The following is a 21,820-nucleotide window of genomic DNA, read 5'->3' on the forward strand; positions in this document are numbered from 1 at the left end:
TTTCTTAATTGTCCTACCATGCCTTAGATGGTTTATTTAGTCAGTTATCTGTTTACATACTTATTTTTGTTTACACATCATGTTTTAAATTTGTATATTATGTATTTTATATTGAAAATACATAATCAAAGATAATGTCATCCCAAATTCTCAATGTTTCTTGATTTTGCCTAACAAAACAATTTTTATTCACTTAACTGAGTCATAAACTCTTTTCAAAAACTGTCTTACTTTTCTCTTTTATTCTCTGTTACTCTAAAAAGGTCACTAAGATAAAACTCATCATTCTGTTGAGAGCTACTGTAAAAACAAACTTATTAGATCTCCTTTATGGGAATTTATGCCACAGTTTCATCTTTCCCAGTATGATCTGGATTTTAATATAAGTAAAGAATGTAAGCCTAAGTGCTTCTGTTAATGCTTATCAGGTATATTTGAGGAGAGGACCTTTTGGGGGAGGGACCAAATATTTATACTATTTGAGAAGAGCTTTGCATGTCCTGAATGTTTGCATGTCCCGAGATTTATACATTGCAATCCTAACTCCCAAGGTGATGGAATTAGGAGGTAAGGGGGTAATCAGGATGTGATTGGTATCTTAGGTTCCTGTGTAGTCAAGAACCACAGCAGGATGTGATTAGGTCATAAGGGTGGAGCCCTGATGAATCTGATTACTGAACTGGTGAAGAGGGCCTAGAGAGCTTCTACCACAGGAGGACATAGTGAGAATGTGCTAACTTGTAGAGGGCTCTAACCAGACACTGATCTGCCAGTGCCTTGATCTTGGACTTCCCACCTCCCAAGCTGTCAGAAATAAATTTCTGATGTTTATAAACCACTCTGTCTATGGAAGTTTCTTATAGCATCCCCAGTGTGGAGTAAGATAGGAAACTTTCTCTTTTCTTACGGGATGCAGTATTTTAACACTAATATATGTAAGTAAATTTGTATATAAACTTAGATTATCTCTGAAATTAATTCAAAGAGTTCATCCTCTGTTCAGCAGAAGTGTTACTTATAAAATTATAAGCCTTAAGTACTCTTTTATTTGAGAACTTTCAGTATGCAGAAATAGAGAAGAGAAAAAAGTTTTGGAGACTGGGAATGTTTACAGGAACAACTTCAAAGAAATGTCAATAAAATAGAAAAGAAGTGAAATAAACCTGGAGCTTACTTTTGTTTAAACTGAAATCCTCACATACATTAATTCAAGTGGGATTAAGTTTGAGGTACTTGTCAACATTGCTACACATTCTGATTTGAGGATTCTTTCCTTATGAAAACCAGAGATGTTTAACAGCCTTAACCATCGTTGCTACAAGCTTCAATGTTCCTGCATACAACAGGTTTTATCTTATTATTTGGTAAATTGCCCAACTAAAAACACTCTTTTAATTTCTTTAAATATTTGCATTAGCTTACAATAAGTAGTGGTCTTTGTAAATGAACTAAGAAGCCTGCAGTGTTTTGCGGGGTGTGCAGCTAAGATTATGTATTGGTTAATGACTGAAGAAGATAAGAATTAAGAAGCTCTTCAGATATTATAATTTAGGCTACAATTGAACTCTAAGAGGTTTGCATTTGTTACTTTAAATAAACTTGCCTAAGTTCACAAAATTGGTAGCATTGTGATTGAAACAAAGTTCCCAGTCTGTGTATTTACGTCACTGAGTCCTGGTAGCCAAGAACCACCATAGTATTCTTCAGTATTGTTTCCTTGTATCCAATGCTGTTCCCTCCCAAATGTCTTCATATGTATTGGTATCTGGTATTGCTCATGGTATTGCATGTCAGTCAGGGACACGTCTACTTCATTCATTGATGTTACACACTGTCAAGTACATACTATTTGTGCATAGAAGTTATTAGTAAAACTATTACATTCATGAGTCAATGTAAAATGCTTGTGTCTTGAAGGAAAACAAAAAAGGAAGTGGAGGCATTTAAATAAAGAATCCACATGAAAACAAACTTAACCAAGACCCAGGATGTTGCTTTTATCATTTTGAGTATATTTTCCCCCTTTTACAACTGTAATCATGTATTAATATTAACTCAATATCAAATGCAACTACTGATAAATATTAATTTTATAGAATAACAAAATTAACATAATTATTTATATTAAGCCTTCCCCCTTTTTGTTCAGGATTCTGTTTGTTGATATCATTAATTCCTGGATTTTATATGATTTTTCTCACTATTAATTTTAACTTAATATTTAATGATAAATGCTTGCTTGTATTGCTTGTATTATAGTTTCCTTAACGTTTTCCTCAAGAGCAAAAAACAACTTTAACTTTGTTCTGAGTATATATCATTATGAGTTATATTACCTACAAAAGTTGCATTATTTTGATCAAAACATTACTTATATTTGAATGTATAATTTGATTAGATTTTAAAGCTGCATTATAACACTATGTAATAAGATTTTTACTGTAGTAAAATATCTGTGACATGAAATTTACCATCATAATCATTTTGAAGTGTATGTTCAGTAGTTTTAAGTACATTTCACATTGGACAATCAATCTCTAGGACTCTTTCCATCTTGCAAAACTGAATTCTATACCCACTAACAATAGTTCTCTCAATCTTCCATTTCCCTTACCCCCTCTCTCCTCTCCCAGTCCCTGGCAGGAATAATTTTCTTCTGTCTCTGTAAATTTCTGTTCTATGTGTGAGTCTAGGTATCTCCTATAAGCAGACTCACATATAGCATTTATTTTTTTTTCATAATCGGCTTATTTCACTAAGCATAATGTCAAGTTTCATCCATATTGTAACATATATCAAAATTTGCTTCCTTTTTAAAGCTAAATATCAATTCATTGTATGTATATTTATTCACCTGTACAAGGACTTCCATCTTTTAGCTGTGAATCATATTGCTGTGAGTACAGATATACAATTACATATGTTTATTTCTATATACACTATTTTGTATAATGTATGTTGGATGCAAAGCCTGGGTCTGGCCCCTTCCTCTTGGACTGGCTTTCCTTCCATGTTAGAGTTCATTTGCAAGAACAGCTCAAGAAACTCTGTACAAATTGGTGGTTTTAAAATGAGAGGTTGACCACTTTCAGCCTAATTAAATTCATTTTACTTTTTTGCTAAACGGTAAAACTCACTTTTTTCTTAGTTCTCTAACTGGCTATTAAAAGTAAAGATCCCCACTGAGTAATGAAATGTAACACTAACCCCTCTGGCTGGACTTTGGTGGTGTTATTCCTTTTTTTGTGTATTTAGACCTATTTCAAGTATCATTTAAATATCAGTTTTCTGAAAAAAATGTTCAGAACTCTATCACTTTCACTGTATTCTTTATGACATAGTGGGTCTGTTCACTTTGTGATAAACTTGCCACTTTCATATGTAAATCATGCTCTGATTACATTAAAGTTTGTAATAAATCAGCATCATTATTACAAAACATATTTCTTATGTGTGTGATTGTGCATGACATTGCACCTGACTCTCAGCTCTTTGAACTGCGTCCATGTTTTAATTCAAGGAGAAACTGCTTTTTCTTTTTTATTTATTTATTGCTTTTATCATCAACTTTGTTGTTCCTTTTTTCAAGAAGCTTAGTGTTATTGGCATGACATCAGTGGACTTAATTCACTTTGTATCTTCAGCACATTTATTCTATATATTCATTGATGAAGTGATATGGCACAACTGGAGAAAATATTGCACAAATGGCATAAAAATGACTCACAATTTCACTTATGCTTTCATTCATCATGTAGGTGCACTTGACGAAGAATAATTATAATTAATAGCAATGAAGCATATTCATTGTACTTGCCTTCCACACAGCATTAAACTGGAAAGGTATATAAACACCATCATTCCAATCTTTGAGAAGAGGTCTAGGGTTGGTGTTGTGAGGCATAATGCATTTCTGAATATGTTAAGTTCATATAGATAAAAGGCACATTTCATTTCTAAACAACTCGATCAGTAAGACACTGTTATGTGAGTATGCAGTCCCTATTTCTCCTGTGTTACCTCCTAATACGAGGTACATAATACTTAGTATATAAATAAAATGAAATCCATAAGTAGGTACTAGTGTAATTAATCCTAAAATTAGACATTTTTGTACATTTACCCATGCTATCTGAATATCTACACTTTGTGTATCACATATTTAAGTATTCAGGTTTAACTAAGCAGTGAATATATTAGAAATTAAAATTGAAAGTGATTTATTGTTTATTGATTAAAAGGACAGAGTGTGTGATGAACAGGGAAATATCAATTTCTTTTTAATCATTGAAAAAATTTTTTTTTTCATTTTCAATAGTGTCAATATTGTTTGCCTGTGAGTAGCACAATTTTAAATGCAACTGTTTTCTTAGAATACTAATTGAAAGACCTTTGAAATTAGCTTACTAATTTTTATTCTAGCATGCCTCTTAATATGAAACAATATGATTTAATTTTTATTAAAGGACCTTCTCCTGCAAGGAGTTTTTTTCTTAACGTTTTCAATTCCTTTCCTCTTCCATCTTGTTTTATTCCCTCCCTTTTCCAATGTGATTTATGAATTGGGGCAGTTTATTCTATATTGCTCTAAGCAGCTGAGGATCTATAGTTGGTTTTTTATCTGCATTCTTGTTACTGTTTAGTGTTGACTTTTTTCTTTTGTCTTTAGGAAAAATGTGTGCATTTATGATTCACATGCTCAGTGAGCCCCTACCTGTTGATATCATTAAGAATTGCGACCACTACCCCATTCCCAATTCTTATACTCCTTACCTTGTTTCACTCATATTTTTTCATGGAACTAAGCACTTTCTAATATATTCTAATTTGATTGCATATTTTTGATTATGTACTGTTATTCCTTTTCTATTTTTCCACTAGAAGAATGTAATATACAGAAGGGCAAAGTTCTGGTATTTTGCTAAATGATATACACCAAATATTGAGATGGGTACCTAGCTGAGAGTAGGTCCTGAATGTTTGTTGAAAGAATGAATGAATTCTCTTTTGTGGTTGCAGGAAAGAAAATGGCAAATGTAGCACGTACTCTTACATCGAAATCTGTGCTTCTAATGAATTTATTTCCTGGTTGTCTTTATGCTACTTGATATGAAGACTATCACTGGTAATGCATTGATGGATTTGTAAAAGGAGTTTTAAACCAACTATATAAGCAGTTTCATGCATTCATATTGTAACTCTCTGAATGAATCTAATTCCAAAAGAAAGAGAATTTCTGATATTAGTTTCATAATGGGAGAACTCCATCAACTAATGAATTATATGTTGAATAGTAGTTGACAAGATATAATAGTATTAATGGTTTTTAAATTATGGATGCCTTTCTTTTATAGGTTTAAATACCTAATAAAAAGTTGAGAATTCAGGGATAATACCCAATTTTTATGAAAAAGAAAGTTAAAAGTAAAAATTTTATTCAGAATTTGTCTTATTATTTTTATAGTATAGTCTGTTGTTTTTAGAAGTTAAGGGCCAAATTGTTCATGAACAAGAGTGCTCTATGAAGTGTCAGATTCATGAACAAGAGTCAGGCTGACATTCTGATCTAATATTTGCATTTAGTCATTAAGAAAAGGGAAATTATGGGGGTTAAAAAGAGTGTGTCAATGTAAAAGGGCTCATCCAGACAAGACCATGTTACCTTGAGAAAAAGAAAGCCAGCCAAATATGGTGGCACATGCCTGTGATCCCAGAGAATTGGGAGGCTGTGCCAGAGGATCACAAGTTCAAAGCCAGACTTGGCAACTAAGTGAGGCCCTAAGCAATTTAGTAAGACCCTGTTTTTGTTTTTGTTTTTTTAAATAGAAACCACTGATGATTCCACAAGATAGAAGTCTTTCTATACCCAGCCATGCTAATTATGGATAAAGAATGTTATACACAATGAAATACTGTCCTCACATATTATCAGATTTTCCATTCAGATTTTCCTGCTGGTCCTAACTCACATGGATATATTCCCATACAATTTTAACTTTTGAAACTCCTTTATTCAAATGCAACATGTGCGCTTGTGAGAAATACTTATTGCACTCACTTAAGTATCTTTTGTATTAACAAGTCAGTTCTATGGCACTGAGTACATAATAATCTTCCTATAAAATTGTTTATGTATTGATGAGGTCATGTTCACAAATTTTTATTATTGTAGATTGAAAGACATGACAACTGTGCCTATGACTACCTAGAAGTTTGAGATGGAAACAGCGATAATAGCCCTGTGATAAGTCGTTTCTGTGGTTATGATAAACCTGAAGACATAAGATCTACCTCCAATACCTTGTGGATGAAATTCGTTTCTGACGGAACTGTGAATAAGGCAGGGTTTGCTGCTAACTTTTTCAAAGGTAATTTGCAGTAATGTGCAAACATGAGATTTTCTTTTTCAGGGAGAACTGTATTATTTATCTTAAAGTTGGGGAAAAACTGGCTTGTGGTTGTATTAAAAGTTGAAGTATGCTCTGTTTATAAAGATATTTGGTGAATTTTGATGGGAAAGGTAACTAGTGAAATATTGGAGTTTGGAACTTCGTAGCACAGGGTAGAGACACAATTAGGATGGCTACCATATGTTCTTTATGAAATAGTCAAAATAACAAAATTCAGAAAGGAAGAAAATATTTACAGTACATGAATACATGTAATAAACAAAGGATCCGTAACCATAAGGGAATTTATTGAGATGTAGTTGACACATCAGTTTATCTCCAAGTGCCAGCATGTCTAAAGAATGACTTCCAGAATGGTGTTCTTCCACACTGGAAAGAATTTACATCTTCTTTAGAAAATTATTCTGATGCCTAAAATGTCTTTATGACAAAGGATTATTGCTGATCAGCTTTAATTTTGAATTGCATAATTGCATTTTTATTTTTATCTCACATATTTGATGTGTTTTATGAAGGTAAAATGAAAACTACTTTTGTGTAAATAGAAACATCAAATATGCCTGTGGGAAATTCGTAGACATTTATATTAAGTGTGTAATTATTGAATAACATTTCCTATGAGTGGAGCAAACAATTATCTCTGCACTGCTTTTTATAGGATAAATGAAGCAATCAATATGTATATGTCAAAATTTATTGATAGACATCTAAATATTTTTCCTTATTTCAAGAACAACAGTAAATGAATTATCCCTGAGAGTTACTTAAGTATTCATCATATGAATTGAAATACAGAAAAACTTGATGCTCTCACTATATGAATCGATCAAAGTGTAAAATTGCCACATAATATTTCTTAATAATAATATTTAAAAAAAACTTTTTATGCCTGTAAATGGCAAATTTGAGGCCAGACTCAGCAACTTAGCAAGACCTTCTGCAACTTAGCGAGACCCTGTCTCAAAATAAAAAATACAAAGTGATGGATTTTTACTCAGTGTCAGCGCACCCCTGGGTTCAATCTCCAGTATGAAGGAATAATTTTATATGTGTGTGTATTATGCTGAAGATTGACCCCAGGCTGGTCCCGTACATGCTAAGCTTGTATTCTATCATTGAACTATATTTCAGTAGCCCCTAGAATAATTTTTTTGAGATTCATCTAGCAAATTATACTATGAAGTTAATAGGGAAACTATGCTTTTTCAGTAAGTTTTTCTATTTCATTCTGAACAACCTCTAAGATTTGACAGTCTCATTTGACCTGAAATTCAGGAAAAAAAAAACCCACAAACACATACACTGTGTCTTGGAGAGGGTACTGTTCCATTGACCCTGTCCTAGTTTTCTCTTGGTTCTTCCACAATTCTTAGGAGGTTACAGACATGAGCCTTCTGTGTGATCCATCAAGGGCTTATACATTGTTCCTGCTCCTTTCCCAAAGAAATGAATCGTCTTTGTTTTATTTAGAGCCAGTAAGCATCATATTTACAAAAATTTTTGCACCCTACCATGTAAAGACAAAACGCTCTACTTGTTCTGTATCTCTCACCAATTTTATAGAGGAGGACGAGTGTGCCAAACCTGACCGAGGAGGCTGTGAGCAGTGCTGTCTGAACACTCTGGGCAGCTACCAGTGTGCCTGCGAGCCTGGCTACGAACTGGGGCCTGACCCGAGAAGCTGCGAGGGTAGGACTGGATTGCCACAGTGCTGCCTGCCTGGAGACCCCTGCCCATCCCTTTCCTTCATGTATTCTCATTCTCTTGTCTCTCTCTTTCCTTCATGTTCACTTCACTCACAGTCAGGGCTGCTGTGAATCTTTGCCTGGATTCTTGTTAGAGATCAGTCCCTTTCTCCTTTGGTCACCAGGCCCATAATGGATGGATGGATGGATGGATGGATGGATGGATGGGTAGATATAGATACATACATACATACATATTGATTTCTATCTCTATCTAGATCTAGTTTTGTATCCATCCCTCCATGCATCCATCCATTGGTCTATTCATCATTGTTTTTATCTTTTTTTTTTAACATAGTCTATGAATGTCTCCCTTATTAAGATGACAAGCCAGAATCTGAACCATCTTTGTATCTTTAACATCTAGCACAGTCAGAGCAAAGCATTTAGCATAAAGCTAAATGCACATTTTATGAATATATGATTTATTAAATCATCACTTGTCAAGGTTTTCTGCATTTTCCCTTCACGATCTTACGTGAGGTTTGCCATACAGTGTTTTGTTCCCATGGCTTAAGATCCCTTTCCTAAGAATTTAAAGCTCCCTCTTTTTCACCTTCTCTCCTCCACCCTCTTATAGACCTTCATTAACAGATGGAAGAAATTGACTGCTCTTCCTTCCTATGGTCAATTTCTATTTTATGTCTTTTTAAAAAAATCTGCTAAATTTATCTACCTAGAACTTGTAGGAATTTACTATTATTTGTATTCATGTACTAATTTATTTTTTGATTTTGCTCACCAAGAAGCAAGTCTCTGGAAAGTGAGCACCTTGTTCTCCACTGTGTCTGTAACAGGATGAAAGTGGCAAAAGCAGCAAAACTGTTTGCTTAAGGAATAAGTGTCACACTCTTGATGGCCTATTTCTTTAAAAAAAAAAATCAGTCTCCCTATTTCTTCTTGTGAGTTTGAACTTTGTCTGGCTTTCAAAAGTCTCCATCCTACCTGTTAAACTACTAATCCTCCTTTCCTTGAATGAAAATGACATAGTTACAAAGTAGATGCAGTATTATTTCAGAAGAGAACAATGTATATCAATCATAAAAGAACATGACTATTATTTATATGTGGGTCCTAGAAACAAACATTTTACTTCACGGTCATTTGCCAAAAACCGATAAATGGTAGTATATATGCACATGCATATGTGCACAAAGGCAAAGAAAGAGGCCAGTTATCTTTATGTAACTCTGGACTCCCTAGGAGTTAATTAATTATACTGTGCACAATATGTGTCCTTTTCTTTCAACTTGCTTTTGGAAAACATGATTTTGCAAATTTTGGTATCAATAGGAAAGAGAAGAAATATAAATAGATCATCCCAAAGGAAAGAAAACCAGTTGTTAAGTAGATTTTTTGGGGGGACAAGTATGTTCTGTTTACCACAATTTATCTTGCTTGTTAGTTTAGATAATAGCATTACTTGTTTTGGAAAAAATAGTCTGAGAAAATAAATAATTGATTTTGGTCTTATTGCCATGAAACTGTATTATGATATCTATCTATCAATGTACATTTCTTTCCTTAATTCCCACAACAGCCTTATCAATTCTTGAAAAAGAAAATGTTTTTTTCTTAATTCTATAGTAGCCAAGACATTATGGTAGTCATTATACTCATTTAAAAGTTAAATAACCCATTTTATATTGCTTGACCAACTTTCAAGTGATTTAAAATGTGGTAGTACAGTCATAATCTACTTTGTTCTAAAGCTATAAGATAGCAGTTTATAAATGGGATTTGATGATTAAAATAGTTGTATTAAAAGCTAAGGAGCAGAGAGTAGAGTTATTAGATTTTGAAATCCTGAAGATGGTTGAAATTTCACATTGTGATGCTAAGGTACCAGTGGAAAGGGGGGTCAGAAGGGGGTGATGTTATTAAGCAAACATTTTCCTTCTTTTTAGCGGCTTGTGGAGGACTTCTATCCAAGCTCAATGGCACCATCACTACCCACGGCTGGCCTAAAGAGTACCTTACCAACAAAAATTGTGTGTGGCAAGTTGTTGCACCAACTTAATACAGAATTTCTATGAAGTTTGAGTTTTTTGAATTAGAAGGGAATGAAGTAAGTGAACCATACATATCATGCATTTGAATCATACTTTGGGAATTACTAAGGCAAACTGGCAAAGATTAAAAAAAAGAAAAAGAAAAAAGGATCTATTATAATTATGTAGGTGTTGTAATGCTTCTTTGTGCTGTTGCTCATTTCTGCAAGTGATTATAATTGTTGTTGATGTTGGATGATATTTTAGACAATTTCTGGGAGATTGAAAATCAGCCAGAGGGAGTTTTTATTCAGCAGATTTAATACACACTATTTTCCTGATTTATTAAATAATTATAGAGTATTTAAGGTCAACTTCATGCCACATAGACTTTCTTTAAAAAAAAAAAAAACTAACATCAGGATCCACACAAAAATATAAGTATGGGAGAACGTGGAACATTTTGTTCCTAGGAATGGATATATTTCCATTAATGAAGAATTAAGAGAAATAATAATTAGAAAGAAGGAAAAGTTGGAGGTTAAAAACAAGAAGAGGCAAAGATTGATATGCAGAAACAAAATTATGTATAAATCCCACAAATGGTCCCGATAATCATTGTCCCGGGGACAGTGATACATTGTAGTTCTGTTCTCTTCTCTGTGTGGCATTTCATTACGAATTTTGCTCCTGGTTCATCGATAAGGGAATGGACTGGGAATGTGGCTCAGTGGTAGACTGCATACCTACTGTGCTCACTGGCTGAGTTCAGTGCCCAGTACTGCGAAAGAAGAGAAAAGGAATATTTATTTTTTAGCCTCAGTAACATATGTACTTAGTTGACACTATCTTTTCTTTACAAAATATAGCATACATTGCAAAGCTACAGTTTTCTGTCAGGTGGTCACATTAAAATAAGTGAGATCATTTGTTTGAAAAATCTTTTGTGCTAATACACAGTAAATACACACTAAATTCAAATGGGATGTCAAGCTCAGAAATAAGAACCTTTCAAAAATTTTCCTGGTCAACGCTGATTTAATTCAAGAGAAAAGGTGATAAACACTTGTTTTGTTTGGTGGTTCTTACTTTCTGTTCTTATTTTTTTCCTGCTTTTCAGTTTTGCTTACTCTTCAATGAACATGATTTAACACTTCTAAATATGATAAAATTAATTCATAAAAATTATTATGTCTTTATTATATTTCTCTCAAAACACAAAGTGTGAGAACAGAAATATATCTGGGACAGTCATTGTTGGGAATATTTGTGGATTTTAAATATAATTTTGCTTTTATATACTTATCTTTGCCTGTTCTTTTTTAATTTTTTTATTGGTTGTTCACAACATTACAAAGCTCTTGACATATCATATTTCATACATTAGATTGAAGTGGGTTATGAACTCCCAATTTTACCCCAAATGCAGATTGCAGAACCATGTCGGTTACACATCCACAATTTTAGATAATGCCCTATTAGTAATTGTTGTATTCTGCTACCTTTCCTATCCCCTACTATCCCCCCTCCCTTTCCCTCACATCATCTCTCTCTACCCCATCTACTGTAATTCATTTCTCTCCTTGTTTATTTTCCCATTCCCATACTTATCTTTGCCTGTTCTTTTTTTAACCTCCTATTTTTCCTTCTTTTTAATCTGTTTTCTGTCTGTAGTAGCCAAAGTACTTCTGTGCATTTTAAAAATCTCTTTCTAGGGTTTTGTTACACAATAGTTAGATGACTTTTGTTCCCCTTTAAAGGAGACTAAAGTCTGAATTTATACATTTTATATGATTGTAGAATCTTAAAACTCAATGGACCTTTTGAGATTATTTTTTAACATTATATGTGAGTTTTATGATGGGATACACTGCAGTTTATCCTTTTAATATATTTTATCCAAATAGAACATTTTTTTCCTTTTGTGACTACTTCAAATTTGGGGAAATGTTAAAATGAAGACAATTTTTTTATGGTATTTTGGTAAAAGCTTTTATTGAGGTAAAATTCTTGAAAATGGGATTTCTCTATCAATTTGTGTGATTTGATATGAACTGAGTATTGAATGATTTCTACTCTCATAGTTTTCCCTAAAGCTATTAGTTGCAGCAAGTGAGATATTTTGAATTCATTAATTGGTACATGTTTCTGAGAAGTCTAGAGAGAGATTTATATTCAGGATGAAGGAGGGCAGTGATTTACATAAATGGGGCACTATCTTCTAAAAGCATTGTTCTCATAATAATGGTCATAGTTCACATAAGGACCCTTTACAAACTTTATTAACATATCCTAGAACTCTGTTAATAGTGGTGGTACCATGTGAGAAGCCATCACAGAATTCTGCATGATTTCTGAATATCTATGCTGTTATGATCAGAGGCCTGAGCAAACACTTGAATTTCAGAATAGTGGGTTAAGTTTAAACCTTCATTATTTTCTTCTTTATACTGAGATACCAAAGGAAAGTCAATGAAAAGAACTTTAGCCCTATAAGTATCCTCCTATAATATACTGAAGACCTCTTTAAACAAAAATCTCAGTTTTAACAAAGTAAGTAGAAAAGTTATCTCATTTTTCCTAGCATCATTTTGCTTATTTATCACCTAATTAATATCACCAGTAATTTGAGTTGACATAGTTCAAAGAACACATCATGCCTCAGGGTTCAATCGTGTGCATTGTTAAACCTTTCTAATTACACATTTATGTAATAAGGTCATTCATGTAAGATGTGTTCTTTAGAATGTGCCCTATTGGAACTTTGGAAAAGTGTATCATGGAACATTTGAGAGCCATAAATTGCTTAAGACTACCTGGCACTCACTCGCCTTCTTCCATTTGGGTATTGTTAGTGTATTACATATAAATCAGAATGAGTAGATCTCAATTTGGTATATATTCCTGCTTCCATTCCACTGAACAGAATTGCTATTGGTTTGTGATCCAGCTGCAAACCTACAAACTTGAAAAAATTAAGAAACATCAGTAATTTTCATAAATTTGAAAGGAAACTGACTTTTTTATTATATACCAAGGGTCTGTCTTTCCCTTTGAAAGTGAGTAATGGTGTTGTTATGATCAGAATGTCATGTTTCCATGACACAGAACAGGACTAAGCCAGACTCTGTCCACCCCCATACTCCATGTTTGATAACTATATTTTGGACAAGTTATATAAAAAAAAATCTGAACCTCAGTTTTCTCATCTCTACAATGGAAAGGATTATTTTTGTTGCTGGTGTTTGATAGACTCAATCTACTAATATTATGTACATGACCTGTCATGTTTTGTAGAAAATAGAATACGATATAAATACTTTTGCAGTTCCTTTTGAAATTTAAAGCAATTAAAAAAAAAGAATCAGAGAATGAAGCCAGGAGTAGTGGTGCACACCTGTAATCCCAGCAGCTCAGGGGGCTGAGGCAGGAGGATTGCAAGTTCAAAGCCAGCCTCAGCAATAGGAGGGGCTAAGCAACTCAGTGAGACACTGTATCTAAATAAAATACAAAATAGGGCTGGGGATGTGGCTCAGTGGTCAAGTGCCCCTGAGTCGAATCCTTGGTAAATTAAATAAATAAATAAAAGTAGTTTTAAAAAAAATGAAAAAGTGACAAACTGCTGTTCTTCTGCTCATCATCACCATCATCTCAACAAATATTCATCTGAGTTCTCCTTATGATTTTGTCTTTATATTTGAAAAAAAATATTCACTTGATACAAAGAAACAAGCATGTCAGTGTATATACAATCTAGAAGATTATTCTCTATCTTTCATACTTTTTATCTCAGAAGTTGAACCATGTTCTTGATTTTCTTTATCCTGTCATTTCCAGTTTGACTACCATGGGAGCAAACAGGTAAAAAACATGATATACTTCTCAAATAAATGTCAATCATCTGGTACTATTGGTTTAGTGACTAGGACCACTGTGGTTTTTTTCCAGGTATGCAAATACGATTATGTGGAGATCTGGAGTGGTCTTTCCTCTGACTCTAAACTGCATGGCAAATTCTGTGGTGCAGAAGTGCCAGAAGTGATCACATCCCAGTACAACAACATGAGGATTGAGTTCAAATCTGACAATACCGTATCCAAGAAAGGCTTCAAAGCACATTTTTTCTCAGGTATAAGTATTAACATGTTGTATGTGTATGTTACTGATGTTCAACATGGATTGGCTTAAATTTATGATCTTTTCTTCACAGTTTACTGTTGATAAACTTGGAGGCACAAAGGATGCATGATGATTTATCCTAGTATTAACATTTTTTTACATAAGATATATTTAAAAGGAACACTGATGAAAAGTTGACCCAAAATGATTAGATTTTATATAAATAAAGTCTGGTACAAATAACACAAAAATAGTGATATAATACTTCCAAGCAGTGACTAGTTGTTACAGGTATATGGGAATAATGATACCAGACTACCAGACAGTGGAATATTTTTCAACATTTTTTTTTTTGAAAATGGGTTCTTAGTTTTAGACTCTTTCATTTTGCAGCATATTTCTTCTTGTTATTGCTATATTTACATTCTTATTTTTAGGCCAGTAACAACATCATATTTTGCCTTGTTGCTACAGGCATGATTGTAGAAAGAGACTGAGAAATATGGAATTATAATTTTATTACAAATAACATAGGATGGAGTATACTTAATGTTTTATACTTCTGCGTTTGGAAATTGGCAACCAATTCAGAATACAATAAATAAAAACTTTCCAAATTTTACAAAAACATATAGAAACGTGAAATTTCCCCAGTTTCTGAATCTCAGAATGATTCATTATAAAAACAATATTTCAAAACTCCAAGAACAAATAATAGTGTAATAAACCTCAGTATAGGAATCTATTCTGCCTTTGCACAAAGCTAGCAAATAATTTAAAGCAACTAAATTCCAATTATGCTTCAATATTAGGTAATTTGGATTGAGTTAATTCGAAGTCCATTTACTCCAGTCCCCCTGAGTTTAAAATTAATGAGATTTACAATGTCCAGGGTTTGTTTGGGACTTGGGGGGGTAATTGAAGTTAATGGTTCACAAGCTCCATTGAGTTCCAATTCAGACATAAAAGTGCATTCAAAATACAGTTGGTCTCAGCTTACTTGCTCTTGTTCCCTTGCCTTCTCACAGATTTAATTACCTTTTAAAAATTCTTCTTAGGCATTTATTTCAGATTTATATTCTTAAAAGTAGAATGTGAATATCTTATTTTAATAAAAGAGACTTTCTTAGACTTCACTATTGTATAAATATCATGAACATAGAAGAGACAAAGTTACTTACCTCAAGCCATCTAAATAGTTATTTTAAAAAGTGAAATTATGAAGCAATTCAATTTTATCATAACATTCAAAGTATTCCTTTGCATATTACCTTGGTCACATACTTCAAGATTCTTTAAAAATGCATACTATACATACTGAATTCAAATTATGATTAAATTTAACAATTCTCGCAACAATTAAAATCACTTTCTGTTATTTTTGGTCAGACAAAATTTTCCAATTTGAAAAGCCAGATTATTTATCTGAATCTTTAGAACACTACTAGTACAATATAAATGTGCTTTTTAAATTCTTAGAATACAAACATGAATGCAGATGGTACTTTCATCACTTGGGAAGATAATAGGTTTTATTGTTTTCTCTGTGTAGTGATGCTTTGCAGTATTAGCTGAGTATCTCAATAATACTCAGCAACTTATTTGCTATAAGTCATGTTCACTAATACAATCATTTAGAAAACTATCTGTTTTAGTATTTAAACACACACACACACACATGCTACATGCAGTATTTATTTCATTTTAGAAAAATCTAGCTTATACTGATGGAATGAAGGTAGTTAAATAAAATGAACAATGAAGTGCAGGAGGAAACTAAACTCTGGACATTCATATTATATTGGTATGTTCATTTCTATGTTTATTTGAAAGATGAGCTGCTGAGGAGTTAACACATTGCTCAGGGTCACAAAGCATTTAAACTCTATTCTGTCTTGGTTCACAGACAATTCTCTTAACCATAAAAGCAGATTATGACCTTTGCAAGGGGCATTAATAATGAATGTGTGCCATTCAACATCCTTATGACCTGAAAAACAATAGATATGCTTTTCATTTCTTTATTAGATTACTTTTTTGTAAAGTGTGAAATAATCATCATTAAGTATAAATTTTCAATGTTCCTTTTGATGCATTGAAAAGACCTTTTATTTTGCTGTATTTATTTTTAAAATATTATGGTTCTGGATGTTACCTATTGTACACCTTATTTCCTGGGCGTTTCTCTCAGTGGGGAATGTGTGTGCTCAAGAAAACAGAAGGTAAAAACATTCTATTTGTAGTAAATTACCATTGTGGTACCATAAAGAGATGAATGTAAATAAGGATTTAGATAACTAAATGATCTTAGACTAATAATCTTACAAAATTATAACCTATAAAAGTTCATCATTTTAATAAATAGGTTTATTCACATTGAAAATATTATTTAATAGTTCTAATGCTTTAAGAGTCATAAAATAATTTGTCAAAAATCATATATTTTATTGTAACTACATTTATTAGAAAGTAACTATGTAAACCACGGTCATACTATACTTCACAACAAAATTGAAGGATTTTTTTGATGTTAAAATCCATGATTGGGGGATTTTTAAAGTGCATTATTAGTTTTATTGTCACAGATTCTTTATAAAACAATCAGGCATAGAGATCAAGAGTCATTAACATGACTATCCTGTTTGTCTCAGAAATCCCATTCTTTTGGGAGACTCTCATAAATATCCTCACATCAAGAAAGATTTAAATATAATGAGATACTGATAGAAATTTGGACAAAATAGTGTGACAATTTAAAAAAATAGCAAGTTACAGCAAATAGACTCTTGTGCCATAAATATAATTCAATGACTAAACAGTGCAAAAAGTTGTAGATGATAAAATATTAATAGAAATCTAGGTATAAAACTATGCACTGTGCTTATAACTAAGCATGTGATTTGATACAAACCTGAAAGTTAACCATTTAAAAACACTGAAAATACTTCTGCTAAAGTGGGAAGACAGTGCCTTATAGTAAACTCCAATTTATCTCAGAGCATTTCTCTGATTTAAATATAAAGTAACTTTTGGAGAAAAGTCCCTAAATAATATTTCTAACTATCTGTTTCTTAAAAAATATTTCTAGATTTGCAAAACATTGCCTGATGGACTTTGATCTTTTCTAAGTGAAGAAAATTTTAAGTTTTTATATTTATTGTTATTCAATATTAATATAAGAAAAATCAATAGAAGTGAATCAGAACAAGTTAATTTGTAATTATCTTATTACAGACAATAAAATAAGAATCTAAATATATTTTATGGGAACTTAGTCTTAAATAGTAACATTTATAGCCAGTGTTTTAAAATTTCAAAAGTAGTTATGGCTTTATATAATCTTAACAAGGGATATAACATAACGTGTTCAATTATTTTCTTCTTATTTTTTTCCTAATAACAATTACAAAGGAATTCAATAACAATAAAAACAGTATTTGGTGATAAGTTATCCCACAGTATTTGGAAAGGAAAGCAATTTGAAAATAAATTTAAACTTCCTTGAAGTCATACATAACAAAAGAGGTGAAGAGCTATATTTAAATTTTAATGTGTGCAATGAAATAAAGTACTTATAGTGCTGTTTCTAACATACCATTTATCTAAAAAAATAACCATGTAGATTGTATCTATTTTTACACATAACCTCAGATTTTTAAATAAGTATTTTTTTAGATTTAAAAAATGGAATCAAAGGATGTTTCCAAGAACTTATTAGCAGAATAATTAACATCAATGATTTCTGTCACTTCCATGTTCATGAAACTAAGAAACCCTTATATATCAATTATAATTAAGCTTCATAAATTAGTTATGAAAATGTCATAGCTTGAAATGTGGGAAGTTAATGGATTTTATAGTAGAAAAGCTTTTAACCTGCTCTACAAAAATCAAAGTGTGATGCACTGTAATGATTCCAGAATATATTTTCAGAACAAATGAAGGAACTAATATTTAAGAAAATAAAGAAATTAGGAATATCAAAATAAGGCTATTGGGATATTAACTAGAATTATAAGTCTATTCATTTTTTTAGATAATTCAGAATATAGTAACATGGGCATTTTCTAGAAGATATCTAATTCAAGAATTGCTGAAGGAGATTTGTTATTAGGTTAATAATAATGATTTATTTTATATGCTGATAAAATAAAACTCAATTTTATGTGATATCATTTTTGAACACAGGGGTATAAGCCTGCATAGGTATACACAATAGAGTTTGTCTATTTTAAGTGATAAGGCAAATTTAGCTATATACCTCTCAGAACAAAGTTATTTTTCTTAGAACAGGTTACGCCCAAAGAAGTATTGGTAGAAATTTATGCATGCAAAACAGCAACATTTGGAGAACTTGACAGGATTTTTAAAAATTATAACATTCACAATTTGGAAATAACTTTAGGCAGTGGGCATTGAGCATGGGGTGCACCTTTGTTAGGCAACCTTGTACAATGAAAAGACTCAGTAATGACTTCTATGATAATCAGAACACCAAATTTGAAAAGAAAACTTTCAATAGCAATCTCCCTCAGGGATAATTTAATGGGAATGTGATCTAACTATTATTGATAGACCTAGTGACTTGCTTAGTGACAAAAATAGAATGAAACTGAAGTTTGCCTTCTCCCAGTTCATTTTGGTCTGTAAAAATGCAGAGTAAGATAAAATAATTTTCATTTCAATATTTCTAATTATAAATTCAATTGATTTTGTCTGACACATTCATCTTCCTCTCACAGATATGTCTTCATAAACATTTTTATACTATTTTTCTCATGGAATGGTTGTTGATATTTGTAGATAACATTCAATCTAATATCACCCTAACAAATGTATAAATATTGGTGTTATTAATTATCAGTAATAATGTAGCTACAATATTCCTACAGTTTTGAATCCTGCTTCCAAGTTTTCAATATTAGTAAGATTTAATATTTGCATATTTATGGAAAGAGCTATAGTAAGTGTTGTAGCTCTCAGAGTTTATCTTCTTTGCTCTCTAAAGGTGATAATTTATTGAATAGTTTTGTGTTGTGTGTGCTGTGTTTGTGTGTGTGCATGAGTACTGTATGTATCTCTTAATTCCAGTCCTGAGGATTTGGTTTGAGAATATTTGCTTTCCTATATGTTGCTGTTCTGTTGCATGGAATGTTTACTTCTTTTTCCTACAGATAAGGAAGCTTTCTGCAAAGATAAAATTTTTATTTTTGAATCTTGCAAGAACTTGTTACAGGTTGCCACTTCAGTTCCAACCAGTATGTATTATTCATAGACTGATGACCTCTGATAGTCTCAGAGGTATGCTACAGGCTCTGATGGGAAAATACCACCTCCCTTCTCCTAATAATAGAACTTTTCTTCATCTAACACAGAATGGAAAACAGACATGTCCATTCCCAAGACTGGGGCTCCTTTCCATCTACAGAAGATAATTTTTTTTTTCTCTTCACAAAATATTTGTTTCTTCTACTAATAAAAACTATTATTTTTTCTTCATTGTGTGTCTACTCTATGAAAATGCCAGAAAATTTCAAATGAATAATTGATTGAATTCTCAATTATTTAATTGATTATGCAGACATTTTAAGAAATGTTGAATACTCTGCATCCTCCTCCCTTTCCCTTTTTCTTGAATTCTTCATTCTGTGAAAAGTCTGTGAAGTTAGGTCCTGAGAGGGGAAAAGGGACAACATTAGTCAATCATGGTTGACAACGTTTCTCCCCCATACCCTGCTAGTTTTATGGCCTTTCATAAGTAAGAAATACAGAACATATTGGTGGAATTCTTCTTTTATGATATTGTTGTTTCTCACAAACGAAGAAAATCCAAAACTGAATTTACTTTAATTAGAATAGTTAATTAATTATCTCTATTAAGAATATCTTCAAACGACTCCAATGTATTCACTATTTTCTAGACAAACTATTAAGTTAAAAAAATATGGGCTTTTTTTTTTTGTTTGTCTGCATGATGTAAATCATCTGGCTCATTTTAAGTATTCTAATGATTTCATGAAATTTTCTCTTTTCATATGACCATTTGACACAAGGAGCTCAGTTTTAGGTGCTACCTTTCTGGAAATGATAACTTCCCTCTGCTGCTTTTAGTTACAATTTTGATTAGTCCAATCTTGGCTAAAGCATAGACTAACCCATAAATATATTCTAGCAGCCTAATTGATGACTTTTAACTTTCATGGGATCTTGAATAAATTAAGAAACAAGCGATGTGGGAATGGAGGGAGGCAGGAAACACAGACAAACTGGGAAAGTAAAAAATAACACATACTTAGAAAATACTGACTACATAAATAATAATATAATAATAATGCTTCATCTTCTAATTCTACAATTTATCCTGTTTTTCTTCTTCTCCTCCTCTTTCTTCCAAATATTATTTGAAAAGTTATTTTTTCAGCACAATAGAAATAAGAATAATTGGTTTTTGAAAAAAACTATTAAAATATGATTGGTTTTACTTGGAATTCTTTCAGTTACCACCACTACAGCTCAGCTATACCCTATGAGGTCCTGAAACTAATTACACTTGGAAAGATTAGCTAGTGAAATGATTTTACTACTAGAATGAAGTTTGATGTGTTGGAATTATTTTGACTATACAGTGAGTATGGATTTAAACACTCTGTAATAATACATGTGTTCTTTTAACATTTTGGTGCTTCCCATGCATGACCATCCAGACAGGTACCAATGAAAGGAGGAATCAGGCAACTTCATCCCCACAGGGTGGGTCCTTGAGTGGTCCATTTGTTTACCAGTCAGTTACAAAAGGGAACAAATGTTCTCTAAGCTACTTTGCTTACAATGGTTAGGTTTTCATACCATTCTCGAAAGTCTAGTTGACCATAATCCATTTTGAAGTTCATTCTATTGGTTCTTATTTTAAATACAACAAATCATCATTATATAAACATTTTCATAAGAAGTGTGTTTCTGTTTCAGAGTAATTGTACCACCAGAAAAAAATTTTTGAATAGTCCTTTTTCATTTAATGAAGAAGATTTTTATCTATATTCACTCATGAGGAAGGCTTTTACTAAAGCTTCTTATGATAAAATACTATATTTAAAAAATTTACTGCTGAACTATATGAATTAGGAAATGCAAGCGAGTGAAAAGATAGCAATAATAAATATAATTTACCATCCATCCATTCTGTTTTTATCTTTCATAATTCATAACCAATAATCTTCAGTGTTGACACAGTTAAGGTAATGTGGTTTAAGATATGATAAATTGATCTAAAATTAACTTTATGATGTTAATTCTCTATTAATTTCTGCTTTCTTATGAAGTTCAGTGTTTGTTACTCTTTTAGAGATGAACTATCTTTATTTATTTTTTTTTTTGCTTAGTTCCCATAATAAGCATTAAAAGAATCATAAAAATGGCAAGGATAGGCAGAGAAAACATAAATCACAAATTTACTGATTCTTACATATTCTTTAAAGACTGGAGAATACCTGTATGTATTTGAAATATTCTGCCAATGTATGAATGTATCCTGTAACCTGTGTGTGCTTGTCATGGC

At 32.0% G+C, this 21,820-nt stretch overlaps 1 pseudogene; it reads left to right on the forward strand.

Moving 5' to 3' along the window:
• LOC144256051 (tolloid-like protein 1) overlaps nt 1-21,820 on the forward strand; it is a 188,291-nt pseudogene that overhangs the window by 137,940 nt on the left and 28,531 nt on the right.

Source organism: Urocitellus parryii, chromosome 7 (assembly GCF_045843805.1).
Source record: "Urocitellus parryii isolate mUroPar1 chromosome 7, mUroPar1.hap1, whole genome shotgun sequence".
Lineage (NCBI taxonomy): Eukaryota > Metazoa > Chordata > Mammalia > Rodentia > Sciuridae > Urocitellus > Urocitellus parryii.